General features: G+C 45.1%; 1 protein-coding gene across 4 annotated transcripts in view; it reads right to left on the bottom strand.

Annotated features, from left to right (window-relative positions):
* The window catches only part of CYRIA (CYFIP related Rac1 interactor A), a 108,574-nt gene extending 96,008 nt beyond the window's left edge, over positions 1-12,566 (bottom strand). For all 4 annotated transcript variants that reach the window (XM_060169543.1, XM_060169545.1, XM_060169542.1 and 1 more), the window contains exon 1: positions 12,486-12,566. The gene's annotated coding sequence lies outside the window, so the exon portion shown is untranslated. The remainder of the gene's footprint in view (positions 1-12,485) is intronic.
* Between the last annotated feature and the right edge of the window lie 14,272 nt (positions 12,567-26,838).

The following is a 26,838-nucleotide window of genomic DNA, read 5'->3' as shown; positions in this document are numbered from 1 at the left end:
GTGGCCTGGAAGCAGTGGGAACTATGTGGTGTGGGAAACTGTAGGGCTTTGAGAGCCAGACAGACTTGACTCAAAATCCTGGTGCCCCATTTTCAATCCTATGTCCTTAAAGCAAGTTTTTAAAACTGTCTTAGCTTCAGTCTTTATCTGCAAAAGAGAAAGAAATATATCTACCTTGCAAGGTTGTCTGTAGGGTGAGGGATGTGTACAAACAGACTAGCAAAAGAGAACTGATAGGTATTAAAGGCACGCTGCAGATCACAATTCAGTGTCATGAACACAACTGAAAATGTGGTGTACTTTGAAAAATTAGGGGCCATGTCGGTACTGGGTAACCTGGAAATAACTATGTAGAAAAAAACAACTCAAGCGCACATACTACGAAATCGCGAGCACACTGTTGCTATTTTAGCTGATAGGAGCTACTCAAATCATTTCCTGAATTTGAGGTGGAACAGATATATCTGTACAACCCAGAGCCTTACTAGCAGATTACTGAGTGGACAGCGTGAAAGGGGACTTCACACACAGGTGGTTTAAAAGGAGAAAACAATAGGGGAGATGCACAGAGTATTTCATCCCCACCAGCAGGAACTTGCACGCTCGCCCCCAGTTACGTGGGAGGAAGCCCCCGATTTGCACACACGGACAAGAGAGCTCTCGGCCACAGCAACTGCAGGCCAAGAAACTGAGGCGCAGAGAGGGACAGGATTACAGAAGGTTAGGTGGGTCGGTGAGAGACCTCAGCTCCCAGGGGACTCCCTGGACAGGGTGCTGTCCACCACCCCGAGAGGTCTTCTTGATCTCGGGAGCTTAGTAAGCAAACCGTGCAAGGATCCTCAGCCCCCTTCTTCTATGCATCCGCTTCCCTCCCCTCCAGCCTCCCGACTCTGCTAAGCCTGGCCTGGGTTTGGCCTGGAAGAGTCCGGACGAGGAGACGGGCCCGGCGCCTGTCACAGGGCGAAGGCAGCTCAAACAGTTTCTCTTCTGTGTTTCTCTTTCTCCTTCCATTCCTTTTCGCTTTCATAATCCTTTCCTACCTTCCTCCACCCGGCTGTCAAATGAAACTGACCGTATCCCTAGTCCTTTATTTTTTAAAACCCATATTAGGCTTTTCTCTTGTTTATCTTTACCTTTAAAGTCTCATGCTCAAATGACTTGTGTCTTTTCAAATATGTATAAAATCAGCTTTGACAGGGTTCTGGGTTTCCAAAGCAGAAGGATTAGATATTTCTCCCTAAGAAAACATAATTTAGTTGTTTCCTGCCAGTTAACCTCCGAATTGCCTTTGTCGGTGGTCACTGGTCTCTGAAAGATTAAAGGTCCTTCAGGCCCTAGGGAGCCAGCCACTAGGTGGTCAGTTCCATTTGGAGCTACACAGAGGCCGCGGGTCGGGCTGCAGGGAGCCGCGACCGGACAACGCCAGGCCCAGGCCTTGGTAGCGCCTCCCAGGATCTGTAAGGACCCGGGAATCCACGCACTCACACCTGCTCACACATACACAACCTATGCCGCGCACACACCACACATCGTGCACGCTCACGCACCCACATAGCAGGCATACACTCACACTCACACGCGCACACACAGGAGGCCAGGCCTCGCTAATTTATAAGGACGAGCCACCCCCCAGAGGTGCCCTCCTCTCAGTGTGCCCTGGTGTCAACCAGATTTACAGCTGCCCGGTGGATCCCACAGTCTGTGCGAACTGAAGGGCTTCAGGACCCTAAAAGTCAAGGTCATTTCTCCATCGTGCAAACCCCCATCCAAGGTCAGGGGCCCGGTTCCTATCGTGGGTTACTGCTAAGTGAGCATCTCCTGGGTGGGCAGGGCAGGGGCTCTGAGACAGACAGAATCACCAACTTTTTAAACCTCGTTAGATTCTCCAGAAACTTTCAACCCGGCAAAAGTCAGAATTATGATAGGTTAAGAGTAAATTCCAAAGAGAAAGAAAGAGAGAGAGAGAGAGAGAGAGAGAGAGAGAGAGGGAGGGCAGGAGGAAGGAAGGAAGGAAGGAAGGAAGGAAGGAAGGAAGGAAGGAAGGAAGGGAGGGAGGAAGGAAGGAAGGGAGGGAGGGAGGGAGAAAATGAGAGGGAGGTAGATGAGTCCCCAACGCCCTTTACCTAAATGCGCTACATGCCAACCCCTCGCCCACACAGGCCATTGCGGGGACCTATTCCATCTCCATGGGCAGAACTTGCACTGGTCCTGTGCTCTGCAACTGGGAACTGCCACTCTCCTTCCCAACACCCCCTCAGCAGTGCCTAGCATGGCCTTGACCTTAGCCCCAGTGCAACCCTCGGCGCTGGCCATCACCAGCGGGGCAGTTTCACCTGCAGTGCTCGGTTAAACATCCCGTGAGCCCTCCCTGGGCATCAGGGGAGGTGCTGGGGACAAAGTGAATCCCACACAAACCAGCCTACAGTGTCAGAGGGTCGTGCTGTGAGAGCAGGAGAAAGGAAAGACCTGGGGGAGACCAACGAAGAGCACGAGGAAGCTGTTCACCTCCCTCCAGTCTGGCTGGAGGCCAGATGGATGGACGCTGCGAGAATGCAGCCAGGGGGGCAGCTCAGTGCTTTTCACTCGCTTTGGGGGCCCCAGCCTCTACTCCTAGACTCCAGAGAGAGACAGAAAGAATTAAATGACTTCAAAACGGAGTTCCTAGAGCCCAGAGAAGGGAGGCAACATGCCCAAATCACTCAACAAGTCAAGAACAGACCCAAGATAAGAACCAAGACCTTCTCACTCCTACTCGGGCCTTTTTACTTCCTCCTGCTCGCTCTCCAAGCCCTGCTTCCTCCTCCCAAGGCTAAAATGATGAGTAGGATTTAAAAATTCCCTTCTATCTTCCCCCCAAAGGCCAGTTGTGAAACTCGATTATAAGCCACGCTAGATCAAAAATTCCCAGCTTATTTTAGTTCTATGGAATTTTTTAAAAACTACTTTGTCCCAATGAAACTTTGGAACCCACGCTTTTAAAAGGTTTTGTTATTGTTGTTTTTGTTTTGTTTTTGTGCCAAGCCTGCTCATTTATTTCCTATTATTTAAATTGAGGAAATAGAAAATTGGCCGTGAAGGCTTCTGGTGAGTACACGATGAATCATGTCACCACAGCATTTGGTATCAGGTAGACATTGGAGGGTCCCTCTGGTGCCTCCCCAACGCCCCAATCCCAGGGGTGCTGTGAGTTCCTTTGGGCTTTTAGAAAGGGAGATTCACAAATGCTTCTTTGAAACTCCTTGCTCAGATGTGCTTCCAAATTCAGAATTTTTTCAGATTTTAGAAAGGTAATAGAGTACAGATAATAGCATGTTATATGTACCCCCAGTCTGGAGCACTCATCCTTCTGATGAAAAACTTGTTCATCCTGAGTGGGATAAATACAAACTAAAAATAGTCCCAGGTACCATCAGGCCAGCTTTTGCCTCCAGATGAGATATGAAAAAAAAACAACCACTGCATTTTCAGAGCATTTTGGATTTTGGAATTGCAAACAAGGGAATGTCAGAAAACAGCTTACGGCTCCATTGATTACTTCTGAAGGTACTCAAGGGCGCAGGTTTCAAACCTCAACAGTTCAGGGGAAAAAAAACATACACGTGCATTTACAAAATATAGGAAAGACAGGATGGGAGACGGATCATACAGTAGGTGCAATGCTGGATGCCGACTGGAATTCTTATCCTTATTACACTCCAGTAAGCAACACGGCCAGGTGCATTTCAAGTTTAAAATGAAGGCTGACGAGCTAGAAGTATAGGTCCAGAAGAGTGGATTTGGGGGGCTTTGTCGGGGCAATTCCGGAATGTGTCTGTCAGAGAAAGAAGTTCCCTGTTGTTTCCAACTTAAAACAACAAATAAAAAGGAGCCTCAAGGAAGTAGATCGAGAACTTTTCAAACAGTTTTCTTAAAAGATCAGGCAGAAAGGGAGACTGACAATGTTTAATTCATTTACGGGCACACCTCGGAGATCACGTGGGTTCGTTTTCAGATCACCGCAATAAAGCGAGTCACATGAATTGGTTTCCCAGTGCATATAAAAGTTATGTTTACACTAAACTGTAGACTATTAAGTGTGCAAGAGCACTGTGTCTAAAAATGTACACACCTTAATTTTTAAAATTTAAATTTTATTGCTAAAAAATGCTAACCACCATCTGAGCCTTCAGCAAGTTATAGCAGTCACATCAAAGATCATTGATCACAGATGACCAAAACAAATCTAATAAAAATGAAAGAGCTTGAAATATTGCCAGAATTACCAACATGTGACACGGAGACATGAAGTGAGCAAATTCTGTTGGAAAAGTGGCTCAGACTTGATCGACTGAGGCTTGCCACAAACTTTCAATTTGTAAAAAAACGCAATATCTGTGAAGTGCAGCAAAATGAGGTATGCCTGTATTCTTTGCAATATTCCTGGGTCACAAATATTATTAACTTCAGTTCAAAAATCAGAAAACTCAGTAAGCCTAAGACATCTGCCCAAGGGAAAAGCCAGGGTTCCAGCCAGGTCTGTGGGCTTCAGATGCACTCACCCTGCAGCCCTGGGATGGTCTCACGGAACTTCTAGGTGCACATGTCACCTCTCTGGACCTCAAAGCGTTGGCATCCTCTCCTTCCTAGGGTGGGTGGTAAGGAGAGGCCACGCTTTGAAAGCACACGCGGTTTCAGGTGCCAGCTATGCAACCTTCCTCATGATGTGACATTATGCAAGTTTCTTAACACCTGTGGACCTCAGTTTCCCCATCCACAGAATGGGAATATCTGTTTTTTAAAGCTCTTTAGGGGATTGCTAAAAGTGGATATTAAATGCTCATTATTCAGAAGGTTTTGCTGCCACCCACATTTTACACAAGGAAACACAAGACTCAAAGAGATGGCGTAACTTGCGAAAGCCCAGGCTGCCTCGAGTGGGTTTTCTCTGTCTCTCTACTCCAGGTGCCAGGCATCCGGCCTCACCGTTGCTACTGGAAGAGCCTGAGTTTGGATGCCACTGGGAATGAGACAGCTTGACGGTGTGTTGAGATAGTTGTGTGTCTGGCACTGTTCCTCACGGTCCTAAAACGATTATGCATTTTAATTTATTCTAAAACCCGGAAATCATCAAACCAAATGATTTTTTAAAACAGACATTAACTTAAAACAGAAGGGCATTCTGCAGTGACCAAAGCATCTCTGAGGTCAACCCTCCACATCCCAGGCGGTGGAGATCCTGGAACGTGGGAGTGAGCTGGTGACGGTCCTTCCCACCGCTGCTGAGCTCCTGCATCCCTCCTGGCTCTCCCTTTTGTCGATAGCCTTGACTTTCAACTATTTATTCGGATGCTCAATCAGACTTGGCTCCCTTTCTACGAGGGGGCGCAAGGTTTCTCTGTTTTTTGAAAACACCCTCGGCTCTCCCCATCCCAGCTCTGTCTCTGAAACCTTGCTGACTAAGGCGGCCAGGTTTTGCTTCTTCACCTGTCACTTTGGGACAGAAGCCCAAGGGTTTATTAGAATCATCTGCTAGGTGTTGGAAGCACGCTTCTAAGTTACCAAATCCAACCTTCCCGTATTACCTACAGTGAAAGTGAAGTACAGTGGTCTCCTCTTATCCTCAGGGAATATGTTCCAAGACCGCCAGTGGAAACTACAGATAGTACTGAACCTTACATGTACTATGGTTTTTCCTATACACACATGCCTATGATGAAGGTTACTTTATAAATTAGGCACAGAGATAACACCAGTAACTAATAAAAAATAGACCCATTATAACAATATGCTGTAATAAAAGTTATGTAAATGTGGCCTCTCTCTCAAAGTATCTTATTATATAAACTTAATGTCTTTTCCATCTTCACTAAACACTCCTTATGTAGCCGTGACTTTTGCCGTATGAGGTGTGACAGCAAAACCAGCATGAATTTCTTACTCTAGATCTTACCAACCTCAGCAAAGATTTTTTTCTTTCTTTATTATGTTGAGAATTCTCACCTTTTCACTGAAAGGAAGCACTTTACTGCTTCTCTTCGGCGCATCCGAATTGCCAGCATCGCTACTCTTGCCCATTATTAAGTAAAACAACGGTTCCTTGAACCCAAGCAACGTGATACGGCCACAGTCTATCTGATAACCAAGATGGGTACTAAGTGACTCACAGGAGGGGTGCGCTGGACAAAGGGATGATTCACATCCCAGGGGGGACGGAGCGGGAAGGTGCTCGATTTCATCACGCTCCTCAGAACGGTGCACAATTTAAAACTGATGAGTTGGGCTTCCCTGGTGGTGCAGTGGTTGAGAGTCCGCCTGCCGATGAAGGGGACGCGGGTTCGTGCCCCGGTCCGGGAGGATCCCACATGCTGCGGAGCGGCTGGGCCCGTGAGCCGCGGCCGCTGAGCCTGCGCTCCGCAACGGGAGAAGCCACAACAGTGAGAGGCCCGCGTACCGCAAAAAACAGAGAAAGAACTGTTGAGTTGTTTATTTTTGGAATTTTCCACTTAATATTTTCAGACCGAAGTTGACCGTGGGTACCTAAAACCGGGGCGGTGGGGGGACCACCGTGCCTGCCCCTCCTCCTCCACGCAGGCAGCGAGGACAGGGCTGAGAGCAGAGCCTGCTTTTCGCCGTCCAGGCTTGTACTTTTCTCTTTCAGGCTTCCTCTCCCTGCAACGTGTCAGGTGCGATTCAGGTGCACCACAGACAACACCCATGGGGAGGGAGGGGGCGGTGTTGCCGTAAGAGGTGAAACAATGACTTCCCCCTTCCTCCCCGCTCTCTCCGACACTCTCCAAGCTCCATTTTAGGTGTGTGTTTCCTGCCTGGAGTGAGAGCTATCTGAGGCCAGGGACAAAGCCATCTCGATCACTGCGTTCCATCTAGCTCAGCACAAGGCAGGAGCCTGTCCCGTACACATTTGCTAAGCAAATGAGTGAATGATCTTATTTTTATGCTTGATCCATCATAAAACTGCAATTCAGCTCTTTGGGGGCATCCCATTTCCCCAGTTTATTTATTTTTTTAACATCTTTAGTGGAGTATAATTGCTTTACAGTGGTGTGTTAGTTTCTGCTGTATAACAAAGTGAATCAGCTATACGTATACATATATCCCCATATCCCCAGTTTCATTCAATGAAGTCATTAAGTAAGCGGACACCAGACTCAGGCCCTGAGATAACTGCCAATAGAAACGGATCTGTCTGCAGAGCTAAGCTGGACCAGGTAAGCGTGTTGCTGGCAAACATGGCACTGTTTTCAGGACAATGGGTTCTCAGACCAGGGAAATTCGGCTTCTAAATTACCCAGGAAAGGCTAGGAGTGAGCCATTCTGTAATCGCTTTTCTACCTCCATCTTCCTAGACATGACTTACACTGACAGACGGAATCCCAACCACCCCTGCATCTGTAGGGCCACTGACCCACATTTTCTGACCTTCTTGCTTCTGTTCCTAGATCCCTGGGGTGCACCTGTCATGCTTTCCGTTCATACGTTCAGTTCTAAGATCAATTGAATTTATTTCAGCGACAAACTAGCAACCCATTCTTGGGCAAAGGAAGCTACTTTGAGCATCACCAAACATGTTTTCTGAACTAGGACACGCCAAACTCCTCTTCTCTTCACCACTTCTAGGAACCAAGCCTCAGTCAACTGCCGAAAGCCTCGTTCATGCTGTGCTGAGAACAAAACCCTAATAAAGTCTCTAAATATTTACTGTGGGTCCGAGTCACAGCCCTGACCGGTTCCACCGCCGTTAGAATCTGCTTGCATACTCCAAACGCAATTATTTTAAATCACTGACGTGCCAGCCAAGGAGACGACAAGGCTGTGTACGCCAGCATGAAGAGCAAGTCGGGCCCAGTTTTAAATTCTGGCCCTGCCACTTGCTAGCCGCCAGACTCTGTGCAAGGGACCTTTCCCAGTTTCCTTTACTGTCAAAAGGGCATGATAATACCAATGTCACAGAGTTGCAGTGATGGTTTGAGAAAATGTCTATCCATAGATAGGGTAACTTAAAAAAAGAACAGGAAGCTAAACATGCCCAGAATAAAAAATGTGAAGCATTCATGTTAAAGTATTGTCTGACAGAGGAGCCAGAACATGCAATGGGGAAAGGTCAGTCTCTTCAATAAATGGTGTTGGGAAAACAACAGCCACGTGCAAAAGAACCAAACTGGGCCACTATCTTACACCATACACAAAAAGTAACTCAAAACATAGACTGAATGCAAGACCTAAAACCATAAAACTTCTAGAAGAAGACGCAGGTGGTAATCTCCTTGATGTAGGTCTTGGCAATGATTTTTTTGGATTTGACACCAAAAGCAAAGAAAACAAAAGCAAAAATAAGCAAGTGGGATTACATCAAATTAAAGTATTCTCAGAGTAACATGTTTTTGAAACTCAGCCTGTTTGTTGCCATTTCAAATTTGTTCCCCTTTGAGGAAATCAAAGTGTTGCTGATTTGCAGTATCGTCATGTTGTAGAACACTGTTTTATCTGGTGAGAGATAACTCAAAGATGAACCAGCAGTGCTTAGAACCTGAGCGTGGGCAATCTTTAACCTTCCCAGATAATGAATGGATCTCTGAAGGCCAGAATTAGTCCAAAGAGCGCCCCACCATGGTTCTAAGAGGACCCAGAGGCCCAGTAACTGAGAACTCTTTCCTAATCAGTATAACTAAATAACAGCAAGTGTGAAGTGGGCCCCATGCCAGACCCTATAAATACATAAGATCATTCACTTCCTAGAAGGCAAGTCTCATTATTGCCATTTTACAGGTACAAGAACTGAGGCTCAGACAGGTTAGATACTCCCTCAGGATCCCACACTTAGGACACAGTAGTAGTACAGTTTGAGCTCATGGCTGGTTCCCAAAGTCCGCTTTCTTCCCAAACACCATGTTGCCTTGTCAGGTAATTCATGTAGCCTTTGCGAAAGGATTTTGACCAAGATGAAATAGGAGCCAGAGGCTACTATGAGTGGATGAGTGAAGACTCAGCAAGGGGGCTTCCCTGGTGGCGCAGTGGATGGGAACCCACATGCCAATGCAGGGGTCATGGGTACGAGCTCTGGTCCGGGAAGATCCCACGTGCTGCGGAGCAACTAAGCCCGCGCACCACAACTACTGAGCCTGTGCTCTAGAGCCCGCACGCCACAACTACTGAAGCCCCTGCGCCTAGAGCCTGTGCTCTGCAACCAGAGAAGCCACTTCAATGAGAAGCCCGCGCACTGCAATGAAGAGCAGCCCCTGCTTGCTGCAACTAGAGAAAGCCCGTGAGCAGCAACGAAGACCCGACGCAGCCAATAAATTAAAAAAAAAAAAAAAAAAAAAAAAGACTCAGCAAGGAAGGCAGGGCTGGCTCCTGCCACATGCCTCTCTCCCCCGACACTGCTCACAGAACTGAGGGGCTCGGGAGTCATCACCCATCCATCGCTGCGAGGGCCTGACCGAGGGCTTGCCAGGTGGGCGGTGCTAAGAGAGCTGTATTTCAGCCGCAAAGTACAGGCTGCCTGATTCAACCATAAAGGGGTGGGTGGCTAGTCAAGTCACCATCTCTGGGCTTCACATCTCCCTGCCTTTTTCCCCGATCACACCACTTCTTCGAAGGTGTCATAAGGATCTCTTTTCATGACTGTCTTTACCCCCAGACTACATTCTTTGAAAGCAGGAATAGTGTTCATGTTTTTTAAATCCCCAGTTCCCCAAAGTGTATTTGGTACAGAGTAGATGCTCAGTTAATGGAAGGTGCATAAAGAAAGAAATGGATTGATTCAGCATCAACTCTGGACAAGATGACTAGAGCATGCCTCCACTCCTGAGATTTTATAGCTTAATTATTCCTAAATCAGTTCTTAATCTCTGGGCGGTGGTCTGGGGTCTCTTTAACACCAACACCTCCCAACAGGAGAAGAACATTATGCGCCCTTCAGGCTTTCAACTTTGTAAAGCAATCCCTGTACTCCATTCAATCCTACAAAAACAAGCAAATGTAACCATTCAGACAGATGCTATCAACCCCATTTGAAAGGTTGAAACTGAGGCCCATGTGAGTGAACTGACTGCCCCAGGGCTGGAATTTGACAATGAGGCTGCTGACTCCCTGGTTTTTTCATGCTACCACGGTGCTTTTCCAGCTCATTACTAACAGGCCTAGAGCACTGGCAATGTGAAGGGAGAAAGGGGAGGGATGGGAAAGAAAAGAGTGTGTAGTGAAGGGAAAAATAAAAGGGAAAAGGGGGGCAGCTTCTCTGGAGGGTGTCACTGACAGCTGACCGCCGGTGACCCAGGGCCGGACAGCTCTGAACTCCTCGCCCAGGGCTGACTTGGGAAGGTCTCCTGGGTTCTCAGTGTCCCCGGCTCACCCGGCTGCATCTAAGCCCTGAGAGTAAAAGCAAACTGAACGCTTCTGGGTGCTGAGCAAAAACAGGAAGTCACAAGTGCCTTGACTCTCCTCCCAACTTGAGTCCCCAACAGTGGGGTCAAAGGTGCGCGAGGGACCTGACAGGCCGCTCTCTGGCAGTGGCCTCCATGGGAGTCCAGTGGGGAAACGGGGGAAAACCCTTCAATGAGTCTCCCAGCACATGGGTTTGGGGGAGCTCTGTTGGTCCTCTGGGAGCAGGACCTGGAAGCCCTCGGGGTGGCCAGGCAGCGAGCTGGGCTTTTGCACGCCAGCTCCATCACTTTTCCATCCATTCAACAAAATCTCAGCACGGACGATGTGCTAAAAGCAGAGTGACCTGAGGGAAATAGCTCACTTTGAGCTTAGTTTTGTCATCTGCAGAGTGGGGACGGCCCCTACCCCACAGAGCTGCCTTGAAGATGAAAGGAAATCAACATTAGCGGGCTTCTGCATCACACTTGGGTCTATTATTAGCACCGAGGCAGCGGGCTACCCACTGTGTGCCTGAGACTGTGATGCCTCTGCCGCCCTCCCAGAGCTGGGGGCAGGAGGGAGTGTGGCCAGGTCTGTCCCCACCTCTTTCCCCAACTCTCCTCTCACAGGAGCCTGGGGCCAGGAAGAGGTGAAGTTCTGCCAGCCCCCAGCCTGGGCCCAGCGCCCATGTTTATGACTGCTTATTTCAGAGCAAATAGAAAGGAGAAATTAGAGCCATAAAAGACAGAACAACAGACCAATAAAAACCAGCTCCCAGAAGAGTCAGAAGGAGGAAGAGAGGCAAAACTGTCACCATAGCAACACAAGACAGAAGCAGGCAGGAAAAACAGCCCCTGCTCTGCCCTCTCTCTTCACAGCAAAGCAAGCCCTCGGACCCCCTTTGGGGCTCAGTGAAAGCCAACGACCCACCCTAAAGCTCTGGCCCCCGGGCCCAGACGCCCAGCCCGACCTGGCTAGCAGCCACCCTCCTCGTGCTGGCCCAGCACACGTCCCAGCCGTGGTCCCAGCCCAGCTTTCTGTGCCCTGGGGACACAGCACTGTGCAGATGGCCCAGGCCCAACCGGAGTGATGGTGACCAGCAAAAGAGGGGAAAAGTTTCTAACAGGGAAAGGAAGGAAGGCCAGAGGGCTGGGGGGGAGACCGAGGCCCTGAATCCCAGCTCCACTACTCTGCCCTGGGTTCCCCCGGGAGCAGGCAGCCGGGAAACAAGGGCATGGGAGGGGAGGCCAGGGCCAGGATGGTGGACCCTGCACTCCCACCAGCAGGGGCGGAATTCTGGGGAACTGGGGGTGGGGTCAGCAAAGAGACCTGGAGGTCTTAAATGACAAAGCTCTTGGTCCTGGTCTCTGGGGTCACTCGTCAGCAAGTCAGGACAGCTTGGAGGAGGACCCAGGGACCCGCTGGCCTGTCTTGCCAGAGACCGGTCGGTCCTTCGGCTGGCAGGCAAGACAGGTGTCTCCACCAAACAGCCGGGCTGGCCCGGAATCAGCCTTTTGGGAAGTGGGTCAAATTGTTCCCAAAGCTCAGGATCCGTCATGTCCCTTTCTTCAGACTGGGATTCTGAGATGGAGGAGAGTGATGGCAAGGAGGCCTGGGTGCGGTGCACAGCAGCTGGCTGGCTGGCTAGGAAGAGTCCCTGGCAGGTGGCAGCATTAGAATCCAGGTGTGCAGGCCCTAGGGACGGGGGTCATCTCGGCCTCTGGGGCTGTAGAGAGTGCTGGGGAGCCAGGCCTCTGGTGGTGGGCATGGGGAAGCAGAGTCGGGGGTCTCCTGGAAGAATGGCTTTGGAGCTGAAGATACCTGGCGTTGGGGGTTGGGGCAGGAGGTTGAGTGGCTGAGGGGCGAGGGAGGTGACCTGGAACACAAGCAGGAGGCTGTCCTCGGGAGAAGGGGCAGTGGGGCGCCTAGTCGGACATCTGGACGGCGATCTCTGGAGAAGGACTAAGGGACTGGGTCCTCGGCTCTCCCTCCCGCCCTCCCCCGAAGGCTGCGTCCGGAGCTGGGGAAGGATGGCAGTGCTCGCCAGGCGCCTCCCGAGCCCGCTTCCCTGCAGGCCCCCGGCCGCGCTCCCCGCCGCGTCCCCGCCGGGCCCGCGCCCCGCTCACCCCGTGCCGCCGCCGCCCTGCTCGGCCGCCAGTCTGCCGCTGCCCCAGCCGCCACCGCCGTGGACGCCTCTCCCGCGGCCGCCGCAGCCTGCGAGACGGCCCCGCAGCCCCGCCCCGCCCCGCCTCGCCCCGCCCCGCCTCCAGCCCCGCCTCCAGCCGCGCCGGCTGCGGCCGCCCCGCCCCGGCCCCCGGGGAGCCCCACCCCCGCCGTCTCCAGGCAGGGTCCGCAGACCCGCGCCAGATCCCTTGCGCAGACCATCTCCGTACGCAGAAACCCCTGCCCTTTTCTAGGCTTTGGCCGCTGGCTTTGCCCTCCAGGAGGAAGCCCGGATGTGCCCCTGCTGCTTCTACACACGGAATCCCTCCGTACCCACTCTTCCTCTAAAAAAAAAAAAAAAGACGGGAGAAAGGCCCTTTGATCCACCCCTGGACACACACCCGCGCTCACATTACTGCTCATGCACCCAGTCAAGCCGTCCCAAACTCCACCCCACTCCCTAATTAGTCTGACGCCTGATCCCAGCTTTCTGCCCTGTCCTCCCCGCACGTACTATTAACAGATTCCCAGCCCTGAGGGCCGCCGTTATCTGATGGGACCACCAAAAAAAGTTTTTGCAAATACTTAGTCCAAAAAATGTAATTACCCTTAAGAGCAAGTCTGCAAAAACACTTGAAAAAAATTCTATGATGCAAGGGAAAGTAGGGGATTACAGTGTCATTGTCATGATCATTGTTTTAAAACATCTGCCATTAGAGAGAGAGATTCAGGAAACCAGAGAGGGCTGCGCAGTGCCAAACAGGTTGTGAGTCAGAGCTCCTGTTGAGGGGGCCCTTCTGCAGGCCCAGGCCTCTCCTGCTTCCTTTCCCAGTCAATCATGAAACTTTATCAAACCCCTACAATGGGCCAAGCCATATGCTGGGGGCTGTGTCAGTTGCTGCAGGAATGTGCGGGTTGCAACATAAGGCGCCCAGGTCCTGGAGTGCAGAAAGCTTCAGGAGACCTTGGCCAAGTCCTTTTACTTTCTGAGTTCCAGGGTCCCCTGCAGGACTTGATGCCATCCCAGCCTCCTCCAGACTCTGACAATCAGTCTGAAGAGCTTCCATGAGCTGCTCAGCACAGCTCATGCTCTGAGTTTTGGCAAGAATTCAGACAAGGGCCAGGAGGGCACGGTCTAGTTAGAATGAAACAGTCTCCCAATGGGTAGGGGTCTTTCGGGTCAGAATGAACACGTCCCCATTTTTTATTTGTGTCAATCAAGGTGCCGGTACCTGGACTAGACCCTGTTGTGAATCCCCGCAAAGACGATCCATTTTTACTTTGGGTGGCTCTGTGGAAAAATCCTTCTTGCTACACCACCATACATGATAAAGATGACAGTGAAATTAAACTGTCAATGAGGGGGCAAGTAGGTTGAGACTAAATTTCAGTGGTTTTTATTCACAATATACATTTTTTAAAATGAACCTTAATGTCTTAATTAAACTAAATTTAAACCCAACTGTTCTAATTTCAAGGACATCCTTGTCATGTATTTATTGTTTTAAAGAGATGTCTTGAGCTTGGACAAAGTGTCAGGCACAGTGCTAAACGATGGAATCAGGACACATGTCCCTGGCCTGAGGAGTAGACAGACTGGTTGCCAGCCCAGTTTATGACAAGGCAGAATAGGAAACAGGCTAAGATAGAGGTATTTGCTCTGTGGGCTCAGGACAAGAAGGAGTTCATTGTGATTGGGGAAAATTGGGTTCAGATCCTTTTAAGCTGAACCTTGAGGGATGATAAGACTTCAGTAGGCAGGAAATGGGGTCAAGGGCACTCCAGGTAGAGGGACAAAGGAGGCGCTCAGGTGGGAAGAGGTCCGGTGTGGTCACAGTACCAAGGGCTGGACAAAGTGAGGCTGAGAATAGAGCCCCTGAACAGCAGCCTGAGAAGGCTGCACTTGACCCTGGGAGCTCCCGGGGCCCAGACAGCCTTGACTGGAGCCACAAATAAAGAGACTGGTAGGGGGCTGGAGGAAGAAAAGGAGGCAGCAGTGAGAATGATCAGGAGAGAACTACCATCATGAACCAGGGGCTGAGCGCCGCTCTCCATGCACCAGGTTCCGCTCCTTCACATTTGGAAACACATTCTCTGAAGCATCTGCAGTGCTGAGAATGATACTTGGCACAAACTGGTACACAGTAATATTTACTGAATGAACAATAAGGTTGCAAATGATGGGCATCCCCTCTGGAGACAAAACAACAAGGGCTGATCCCATCCAGGGCTCCTCTCCATCCACTGAGATCCTAGGACAGGTGGAACATTCCTTCTAAATCCCTGGACAAATTAGATTTCCCTTTCGCAGCATAGCTCCTCTTCTTCCTTCGAAAGACATTTCTGCTTCTGAACCTTTGCTCATGTGTATAAATATATACGTACCTCGGATGTCTCCCTCCTCCATCTCCAGCTACTGAAGACCACTGGTTCCAATGCTAATGATGCCTTCAAGACAGTGGTGGAGCATAGGCTCACACTTCTTTCTTCTGAATTCCTATAAAGTTGACAATCTGAGCCACTTACTCCTCAATTCATCACATATGCAAGTTTCTTGAGGACAAGGACCTTATCTGAGACACAGATAAAACCCCCATTTTATTTGGAGTCAAAGCTGAGCATAAATTCTGATTCTGTCACTCACTAGCTGTGTGAACTCAAGTTACTTAGGCCTTTAGAGTTTCAGTTTTCTCATCTCTAAAATTATAATAATAAAACTTACCTCAGAAGGTTGATGTGAGGGCTGACGTCAACTCTTTGTAGCTGTGAAAGAAAGAATAGTTGTGTGCGTGTGTGTGTGTGTGTGTGTGTGTGTGTGTGTGTGTGTGTTGCCTCCTAGTGCCTTGAATAATGCTGGCCATACAGTAAGTGCTCATTTCAGACTTGGTGGTTGGTGGGTTGATTCATAGATGAGGACTTCGAGTGGAGGCTGAACCCCTACAGTTCTCACTGCTTGCTACTCCACAGGAAGGAGTCTTTATTTGCCCTCCCACTTCACTTGGTTCCCCGGGAATTATATAGTGCTTTCCCTTTGGCATTACTATAATGGCTTCCAAAGCTGGTGGGTTTTCTTGCCAATTACAGGCCAGGGTTCCTTTATGTAACTAAAGGTTTCTACAGAAACGTGGCCTAGACTTCAGAGGGCGCATAGTAGATTTGATGATGAATATTGGGCCAATTTTCATGGCTGACACACTGCACACTTCCTTGTTGCAAAACGTCACAGCCCAAACTATGTAGAGAAACTTGGTAATGGCTGAACATCCTTGCCTGTGGCTGAATTGGAGCCTATGACTTAACACAGTTGAATTCGTCACTTTTTAAATCACTGAGTGTGTTAGGCTCTTTCAGACCTCCCTTTCTTTGCACGTGGTTCTCCTCTGCCTTAAATGACCTTCCATCCTGGTTCATTCACTGAGTTTCTATTCAGTTTTACAATCCTGGCTCTAAAGCAACCCCTCTATAATGCCTCCTTCAACTCTCCAAGGCCAAGTCAAATGTTCTTTCTTGCTGGCTCTCATGGTATTGCATTCATACCTTTATCATATCACTCATAAGGCTGTGTGGATCTGATAAATTTATATGTGGTTGATTTCTGTTATTCCCAGTAACTATGTTCTATGAAGTCACCACAAACTCTGACCTAGCAAATACTGAACCATTGCTCCTAGGGGAAATTCAAGGTTAGGTTCCTGTGAGCTTCTGGTGATAACATTTTCATCAACTCATCGGTATATAACCTTGTTTTACGTGTGTTTCTGCTTAAAAACATCTATTTAATATATACTGTTGATTCATTCATTGAACTCACAGCCAGCAGCACTGTAACTCATGCTTGAATGAAGCTTGTCTAACACACATATTTTCTCTGTAAGGCACATCACAGCCTCACACTTAGGAACACTAGACAGCACTAGAGCGCTCTGCTTGGGGACCATTTTAGACCATGAAATTACCAACAAAAAGCACAAAAAATGTGAAAAACATGGTACTACATAGACCACAAAAAGAGCACTTGTTTACAGTATGAGAGTTGAAATAAGAAGGCAGAACTTTGCCTTAGTCAACCTCAGCTAGGAACACGCTCCTTGGTGACTCAAACTTTCGCTGCTTGGTGCATGTTGGCAAATGACACAGATGTACCAAGAGTAGTGATTTTGAGATCAGCGAGTCGGGAAATTCACAAATACAGAATCCACAAATAATGAATGTAGGCTGTATGTGTCTCCAGGCTAGACTATAAACTCTGCATCCAGAATCTCTGTCTTATTGGTCTTTGTATCTTTCCAGCACCTCAAAGAGCTCCTGATACATAAAAAAATTGACGCATAATAAATGCCAGTTGAAGGAATGAAACATTCAGTCCATTTCTTTAGAGATTTTCCCAACCATTTATAAACTTCTATTAACAAAGCAGCAAAATGTCTCGAGTCTTCTCCCATATGAATGTCAAGGACCTGATTAGGTTCCTGTCAGTTACTTGAGAATAGTCCTGCTTTCAAATGCAAGGAACATTCCAAATGAAGTGGAGCCCTCACGTGTGGCATATCTGGATGATACAGATACTGACTTCTAAGATGCGTAAAATGTTATAAACAACACCATCCACCCATCCCCCCAAAAATGAGAAGGAACAATAAATTCTCAGGGTCTGGAAAAATAGTGTCAAATGATGGTCAAGAATGGAGAAAAATTACATAGTTCAGAAACTGAAAGGGAGCACAGAGGTGAAATACAGAGTGATAATAGGGAAAGAAAATGGACACCTGGAGGCAGGGAGGCACGAGGGCCATGCAGGAGTTTTGCAGTGAGGTCAGGTTTAAATCTGCTCTCTTCTCCTCCACTTATGGTACCATGACTTTGGGCAGAACTTCCCTCTTCCTTGTTTCTCACGTATATAACATGGGGCGGGGGGATGACAGGACTTACCGTAAAGGATTGTTTATGCAACTGATACTTACTGTCTACTGGGTGCCAGATAGACACATGAGTGAGATAATGAATGTTCAGACAATGAATGAGTACCTAGCACAGTGCCTGGTTAACCCAGCTAGCAAATTTTAAAAGTGATTTTAATTATTTGCATTATAAACTTATTTCTGCTTTCATTCTCTTTTACTTCTCTGATTTGCAAGGATATATGACTTCCATTCTCTTCTAAGTCCAAACCGTTTGATACTCTTCCATAGGTCAGTTGATCTCTATCTTTAACTGACCAGGTAAATCCAGAAATTGCTGATTGCATCAACTTTTGGCACCTTTGACCAAATGAGTCAGCCCGTCTAGGGGACTCAACGTCACCCTGCAAAGCTCACACCATCTCCAAAATCACCACAAACAAAGTAATGACACGTGTAAGAGGGCCTTTGAGCAAAGGCTGAGAGCATTTTATAGGCATAGCCAAGTCATCTGTGCAGCATCACAAACAGTTAAGTAGGGGTCACTTCTGACTATATGCATTTTATAGCCGGGGAAATGAAAGCTTGGGGGAACTTGTTCAAGGTATCAGCTGAGTCCTGGCCACAGCCATGAAAATAAAACATAGGTTTCATGGATTACAGTTTAGGACCCAGCCTTGAATTCCTTGGACAACCAGATTTCCCTTTTCTTCACAAATAGCTTCTTTTCTTTGCAGGAAATATATCAGTGAGCAAGCAGACAGGTTGATTCAGACATAGACCAGGATTCTCTCTCTTGCTATCAGAGATTGTGTCAAAGGCAGGGAGCTAAAAACACAGCTGGGTACCAGGACCATGTTAAAATTCCCACCAAACAGAATGGTTGACCCTACAGAGTTTCTTTACAAGCCCTGATAGCAATATATGAATGTTTTATGTTTAAATGCCCATTATGACAATCACATAAATGGCCATTTTAATGTTTTTCATCCTATTGTGTTTGCCTTTTGACTCTCTAATCACTTGAGAAATGGCATAGAATAGTGATGCTAGCAGGAACCTTGATATATTTAGATCTCATACTTATCTTCTTTTTTTATCCTCCCTTGAACCATTGCCCAGATCAACTCCTTATCAGCTCTTGCCTGAGTTATTTTGACAGCATTCTGATTGGTCCCTCTGCTTTCGTATTCAGCTCATCCAGTTCACCGTCCAGCGATCTTCTTAAGAGACATATATGATCACGGCAGCCCCCTTATTCACACCCCCCGGTGGTTCCCCATCACCCCAGGACAAAGTCTTACATTCTTTGGAGAACTCATATGGTCACTTATAATCTGTCCTTGCTTGTTCTTTCTGCCACATTTCTTTCCACTCTTAAAGTATTAGATTGCTCCTCTCTTCCTCCGTATTGATATTTCCTCTTCCTGGAACGTCCCACTCTCCTTTGTCAAACGGATGAGCTCCAAATTACCCTTCCAGGTGGGAGAAATATCACCTTGTAATGAAGTCTTTTCCGGACTCTGATCCTCAGCGTAACCAGGCCCTCTAACTCACTTTATCTCACAGCATTTCAATTCTGCTTCCTGGAATTTATGAATTATATATATAATAGATCTCATATATTAATATATATGTATGTGTATAAATTACATATATAATAAAATGTCTGTGTTTTCAGTGCTTGAAATTTAATGTACACTTAATAATAAGTATCTCTTGAGTTGATCTGAGTTAAACTGAATCCCTTAAGATCCAGAGATTAGAAAAACTGCCCTTTCAAGTTACTTCTGGAAAAGTAAAGCATAAAAGTGTACTCAAGATAGGAAGAGGTCCAACAACACAGGACCCTTTTCATAGAAAGATCAATTTTAGGGTGCTTTTTTGTGAATAAATCAAAACCCCTATGATCTGCTATTCTAGTTGTGGGATCTTAAAATCCACATTAGTGATTGTTGATCAAATCCAAAAAATTGTTCTCAGCTTCTGATGTTAAAACACTTCCTTTCCTCCTATGCCAACACCTCTATATTTTCTTTGTTTTCATTATACCAAGCATCTTTTTTGTTCTTCCCTGGACATTTGCCTGGGAGGCTGGGGCAAGCTATAAATAATAGTCATCATCATTATAAGACATTATGTACACAGTCTATTTTAGAGCTGAGGACTGACTCACAAGCATGGCCCATTATGACCCTGAGAGAGACGCAGCGATTTCTTGGGGAGAGTCTTGGGCTCTTGAATATTTTACCTGCCTCAGTAGCGTCACTCATGTGACGTGACTGATCAGATGGTAGCCGCTTCATCCGATAAACTCCATCAACCTGCTTCGCATCTGTTAATGGGAGAGGAAATGGAAGAGTTTCTAAAATATGGTGATTTTTATGTCGTTACACATGAATGCAATTGGTATTCTGATTTCCACATTTCATGTATATCCAGGCATTCATGAATCTATTTAATTCGTTTTTTAGTTTTAGAATAAAAGGAACTTTACCTTTTATAACATTTAGACATTTTAGGGTCTTCAAAGAATCTCAGAGCAGAAGGGGCCTTAGAGAAAAGGAGGCCCAGGAAGGAAAGGTGACTTCCTAAGTTCATATGGGAAATGAATGGAAGAAGTATGAGTTAAAACATGGTGTGCTGGTTCCAGTCTGGTTTCTCTCCCTGATGCTGAACAAATCTTCACCCAAATTCTGATTTAAGCGCTAAAGTTTTCACCGTGTCGTATATCTAGGATGCTAGGCTTCTGTATAAGGGGCATCCAGTTTCTCATAAATCCCAAAACTATTTCACTGGCCTGCATTGGATCTTGTCCCTATTAGGGATGAGTCTATCTAGGGAAAGACCCAGGCCGATTCTGGAGACAAGACTCTGAAACTGCCATTGTAAACAGGCAGAGTGATCTGGTAGAAAGAGCTTCATGTCCTAAATCCTAGGTTCTAAGAACAGTTCTACTTTATTTGTTGTATGATTTGGGGCAGGTGAGTAAACTTCTCTTGTTTCAATGTTTTTATTTGTTCATCATGGATAATAAATGCCTGCCCTGCCTACCCGGGAGGAATTTTGAGAGAATCAAATGAAATGACAGATTTGAAAAGACTGTGCAGAAAGCTACAGGAAACATCATTATCTCATGCAGGGACAGCACAGCAGGGTATTTTGCTTTTGTTTATTGCCAAAGGGGCATGCGTGGTAATCTGATGCTGATTGCCTGCAGGTCGTCAGGTTTTCTTTGGCGCTTATTTTTATCCTACCAAACACCATTGAAGTTTGGAACCAATTTTATATTTTCACATATTTAAGGATTTATTTAGCACTTACTATACGTCAGACACTCTGATAGGTGCTAGGGATACAAGGAAGGATGCTCCTGTGGACTCACTGCCCAGAGGGGAAACAGACATGAAAACACCTACAAAATTGCCTTATGGTATGTGAAGCTAGTTAAGGAACCTAGGGACCTAGTCTGTGAGAGGGCTTTCAGGAAAAATTGTATTTTTTCCCATGTAGGACTCATCCGGGGAGGAAAAGGGAAAATTAGAAATAACAAATGTATCAGGATGTTGATTTACTTGGGACATTATGAACACTTTGGTCTGACAGTAGATTGGGGAATGAGACAGTAGATTTAGATGGTGGTCATTACAGAGAGATTTTCTGATAGTCTAAGGAGCTTATACCAGTTGTTGAAAGAGAACAGGAATTTTGGATTAAAGTTTAATTTTAGCATGCATCCATTGCCTCTTTCCTGTCTTTTGTCCTGATCCAAGCACATTACACTACAGAGTAACGACGGAGAGGTGCTTACTCCATTCTAAGGAATACGTATACAAAGAATAATGTAACAAATGTCCATGTTCCCATCACCCAGAATATTATTTTGTTATTAGCACTTCATTTTTTTTTCCTATTAAATAGTAGGATATTAATGATCAACTGGAAATTCTTATGCTCCCAAGGGTGGTAAAAACTTCTAATGCTAAATCACTCTGGTTCTCTCCTTCTGGCCACTGGGAGGATTACACTCTTCCTCCTTTGTAGGACCATATCATCAGTTCTGGCCCATGGTTGGTGGGCAGACATGTCACTTCTGGGTTGGAACACTTAATTACCAGTGTGAGACCTTTCAACAACTTTCATCTTCCTGTTGCAAAATACGATGCCCATCATCCTGGGTCCTGGAGTAAGAAGGACATTGAGAAGCTACCCCGCCACCGGCACCAACGCATGACGGACACATAATGGAGTTGTAAATACATCCTTGTTGTTTAAGCCGCTGAGATTTTGGAGTTGTTTATTACTACAGCATTACCTCACCTAGTCCATCTGATACATCTTCCAGCCCAATTCCCCTTCCTCCCCATCCAGAGCAAACGCTCTCATAAAGTTGTTGGGAATGTTTCCACTCACAGTTTCTAAATTTTCTAAATAAGGATGTATACTTACTATATTGTATTATACTGTATGATTTTAAAGTTTCCATAAATGCTATCAAATGGTATTCTGGTTCTTAGTTTTATTCACTCAGTTGTGTGGATTATTAAAACTATCCATCATGATAGCTACATAATTCTATAGACTATGTACCTGTGGAGTTTTACCCAATAGTAACTAATTCTTCTTCAAAGTGGTTCTATTATTTTATTACTCAGAGGACCAATGTCAAAGTGTGCTTACATCTCCACATATTTCCCAACTTTTCTATCGTCAAACTTTCTGGTATGTTTTTATTTGTGAAATGTAATTTTATTGTTTTCATGGGCATTTTCTTGATTACTGAGACAGGTTCTTTTCACATGTTTATTGATTTTGTCAGGTTTTCTCTTCAAAAAGAGAAAGCTGTTCATATCCTTTGCAATTTTATCTATTGTGCCATTTATAACTTATAAATTCATAGTTCAGCTATTATTTTGTTGTCGATTTGAAAGAGTTAAAAAATTATATTCTGCATACTAATCCTTTGCTTATTATATGTATTACTAATTTCTTCATTTAATCTATGATGTGCCTCTTAACTTTGTTTGTGGTGTCTTTTATCATATAGAAGGACTTAATTTTGAAGCTGTTAACTTGTATTCTTTTATGATATCTGTTTTTCTGGTTTCTTCTTTAAGAAAGCTTTTTCCAACTAAAGAGCAAAGAGATGTTTTCTAATATTTTCATCTAATAGTGTTAAATGTAGTTTTTCACTTTAGTTTACATCTTTGGTATGTATGAAATATATTTGGGAGAATGATGTGAGAAAGGAATCTATTTTCTTACAGGAAAAGCCACTGGTCTCAACAATGTTCTTCCTGCTTTGTTTTCCAATACCTCTCCTTACACGGATCAAGTTCACACTTCTCTCTTTTCACACACTACACTGTTGTGATTAATCTATTTTTATAATACACCTTGATATCTGATAAATAATGTGCCCGTTTTCTCCTGATTTTAAAGAAATTTCTTGGCTATGTTTGGACTTGTCTCTTTGCTATGGACTTTTGAATATATATCCTGATGAAATTCTTTATTATTTCTAAGTATTTGTCTTTCTGTTTGGCTTTTCTATATAGACCAAGGGTTGGCAAACTACAACATATGGATAAAATCTAAAAATACTTGATATACAGTTGACCCTTGAACAACATGGTGGTGGGGCACTGACATCACCCCCTTCCATCCCCAAGCAGTCAAAAATCCACATATAAATTTATGGTTAGCTGTCTTTATCCATGGTTCTGCATCTATGGGTTCACCCAACCATATGTAGTACATATTTATTCAAAAAACCCATATATAAATTGACCCATGCAGTTCAAACCCATGTTGTTCAAGAGTCAACTGTAATTCATTTTTCTTTCTTTTGTCTTAATCAGTCATAGTAGGGGGTTAAATATTTTGTTAGGTTTTTTAGAATGCAAGATTTTGATTTTACTGATTATCATGAATGAATTTTCTACATCTGTTTGTTTTTTTCATTTATGCCTCAGCTATTGAGTTGAGCTAGTCATACTTTATGACCCCTGTGTTCCGTTTTCAATTAATCTAACTCTCATCTTTATCATTTCTCATCTTCTGCTTTTGGAGAGTGTATTCTGTTTCTGTTTTTTTTTTTAGTTTCTTGAAAAGAAAACTCAACTCACTTTTATTCTGTATTTTTTAATTTCTGAGTGAATGGATTTAACAGTACAAATTATCTTCTAACTGCTGCTTTAGTTATATCTCAGCAATTGTGATATGTGAATAACATTAACGTTACACAATGTAGATCTTTCTTTGGTATTAGGTAGTAAATTTGGTTTTCTTTTAACAGCATTTGGAGTGTATTTTTTAGCTTGGAAGATTCTCAGTTTGGAAAGTTTCTTTCAACATATCTTCAAGCTCACTGATTCTTTCCTCAGCCATGTCCAGTCTACTGATGAATCCATCAAGAGCATTCTTCATTTCTTTGACAGTGTTTTTAATGTCTAGCATTTAAAAAATTATTTCTTAGAGTTTCCCATCTATTCTTGTACGTTGTCCATTTTTTCCATTAGAATCTTTAGTATATTAATCACAGTTATTTAAATTCCTGGTCTGATAATTCCAAAATCTCTGCCACATCTGAGTCTGACTCTGACACTTGCTTTGTCTCTTCCACAGTGTTTTGTTTGTTTGTTTTGTGTGTGTGTGTGTTTTATTTGTATTTCACTTTTCAGAATTTCTTGTAAAATTTGCTGTTGAAAGCCTACATGACGTGTCAGGTAAAAGGAACTGAGATGTGAGGTTTTATATTTATCTGGCTAGAAGTTAGACTGTGTTACCCTTTTCTGTAGCTTTGATATCATAGGTTAAAATTTCTTCTAGAGTCCTTGTTTTGTCTCGCCTGTTATCTTTGGGTTTCCTTAGAGACTCCTTCTTAAACAGGGTCTGAGGCTTGCAGTTCTTTTGGCTATAATATCTGGCTGTTATACAATAGCCTTGTTGATGCTGTGGTAAGATGCTGGTGAAGAGGAAATATTCTATAATCATGTAATTAAATCTTACTCCTGTTAAGTGAGGGTGTCTGTGTAAGGCTAGGTCTCTAGGAGTTTTCCTCTCTTGAGCAAGTCCTCACTTAGCCTCCATCAGCTAGTCAATAACTTTTTAAGTGTTTCTACCAGGCTACACATGTGACTTCTGTTTCTAGTAAGCTGTGATTCTCTGCATCTGCCTGTCTCTCCCCATTTTCAGGCCCTGTGACCTCAATTCTCTAATGGATCTATGAAAGGTTGATTTTCAATTTGTCCATTTTTGCTGTTGTTGTTGTGAGGATGGGAGTGAAGACTTTCAAATTTTTACATATTGAACTATAAACTGGAAGTCTCCACCTTTGAATTTTTAATATGTGTGTGTGTGTGTGTACACATATATATTTATTTTAGTTTTTACTTGCATTTTGGTCAAAGAACACATTTTCACTTGTGTCCTAATACATAGTCAATTTTTAGAAACAGTTCTTGTGTACCTGAAAAGAATTCATTGTCTCCATGTTTGGGGTGTCATGAGTTTTTTCATTGGCTTATATTTCTAGAATTTATTTTTCTTTTCTCATATTGACTTTTTCTTTACAGTGTGATTTCTATTTACTTCTCTATTTCTGCAAAGATTTAAAATACTTATTTTATAGTCTTAAAAATTGTCTCATTATCTCTAAGATCATTTGTTGTTCCTCTCGCCTCTTCTTCCTGGTTATTCATTTTCTCATATGGTTCACGATTTTGGCTATGATCTTGTTGTCAGTGAGGATATTTTCCATAGAAAAACCATGTGACTTGATTTAGGTGACAGTTTCTCAGCTGCATTTGCTGGGACTTTATAGATTTAAGTGAACTGGACTAATGTTTACGTTAACATTTCTTTTGGGTCCTGAACTAATCAGGTGGCTTAAATTTGGACCCCGCCTGTGTTCTGATTACTTGCAGGTGTGTCTATTTCCACCCACTGGCCTAGGTGAATAGGAAGCTCTATTACCTCTTTCTTGGGTCAGGTGGGCAGTGATTTTCTTACAGACGGCAATGCTAACGGCTGCAGAATCAATTCACGTCACTCAGTGCCGGCTGCCCACCCACATGGGGTTGCTGGCTGAATTTCCCTCTCTGTGTGGACGTTAATCTCTAGTGCCAAATGTTAAGGCCTATAAGAGGCTCCAATTTCCCTATAACACTTTTCAGCTTTAACTATCACTTACCAATTTTGAGATTTCTTTCTTCATTTTTTCGGAATTTTCCTTTTTTGGTCTCAGGCTATGAATTTACAGTTGCTAGGTAATTTATTTTTCCACCTTTTTTTTTTTTTTTTTTTTTGCGGTACGCGGGCCTCTCACTGCTGCGGCCTCTCCCGTTGCAGAGCACAAGCTCCAGACGCGCAGGCCCAGCGGCCATGGCCCACGGGCCCAGCCGCTCCGCGGCCTGTGGGATCCTCCTGGACCGGGGCACGAACCCGCGTCCCCTGCATCGGCAGGTGGACTCTCAACCACTGCGCCACCAGGGAAGCCCTATTTTTCCATCTTAAATCCAACATTTCTATTGTGTTTTCAGTAAGGGGAGTGTCTCCCACTTCAGCTCAGCCTGCCTGCCTTTTCAGAGGACAAGAGACATATATATTCTGAAAGGAACACACAAACCTGTGAGCAGATCCTTAAGGAAGGCTCTGCTGTGGGCAGCTGGACAACCTGTAGGGGCACTGGAAACACTGGTCTGAAGCTGGCTTATTCCTGACTCTCAAATCATGCCACCTATTTAGCCAAAAGTCAGCGCTGCCTGGTGCTACAAATAAGCCTTCCGCTGCAGCTTTCCTTTGGCTTCTGAAGTCACTGAATACCACACCTGACTCTCCAGGACGCGTTCAGCTAATGCCTGCCGTGCATGGTGCCGAATTTGACTCCCAGCAGACACCTCCTCCTGCAGCGTGTGCTTAGCCCCCGTGAAGCCCTCTGTCCATCCCCACAAGAAGACACGATGCCCCACTTCGAGCTCTAGCCACATTTGTTGTCCCAGATGTTCATGCCTGTAGAACACGTGTCCTCTTTTTCTCAATCTGGGTCAGTCCCTGGGCTTAGAGCTTTAGCTAACATATGTAATGGAAGCTAAAGATACCTGAAAATAAAAAAGACTTTTTCTGTTCCCAAATTCATAAACTCCAAAAGAAACGAGTTATCACTCTAGCAAGATGTCTTCAGGGTTTTTAGGAAATGTGTTTTTCAGTTCACATTTAAAATATTTGTTTAAAGAAAATTATCCATACCCTGAGATTACTGAGTAATGAAAATAATGCTATGTGAGTTCATTAGTCTCTAATATGATTTTTCTCCTCATTTTACTTGCCAATAAGGAAAGATTCTCCAAATGATGTATTTCAGAGTCTGAGGAGAAGGAATTATGATTGGTTTCTTCATGGCTATTATCAACCATAA

The sequence above is a fragment of the Lagenorhynchus albirostris genome, chromosome 13 (assembly GCF_949774975.1).
Source record: "Lagenorhynchus albirostris chromosome 13, mLagAlb1.1, whole genome shotgun sequence".
Lineage (NCBI taxonomy): Eukaryota > Metazoa > Chordata > Mammalia > Artiodactyla > Delphinidae > Lagenorhynchus > Lagenorhynchus albirostris.
This window is presented reverse-complemented; position numbering and strand designations above follow the sequence as displayed.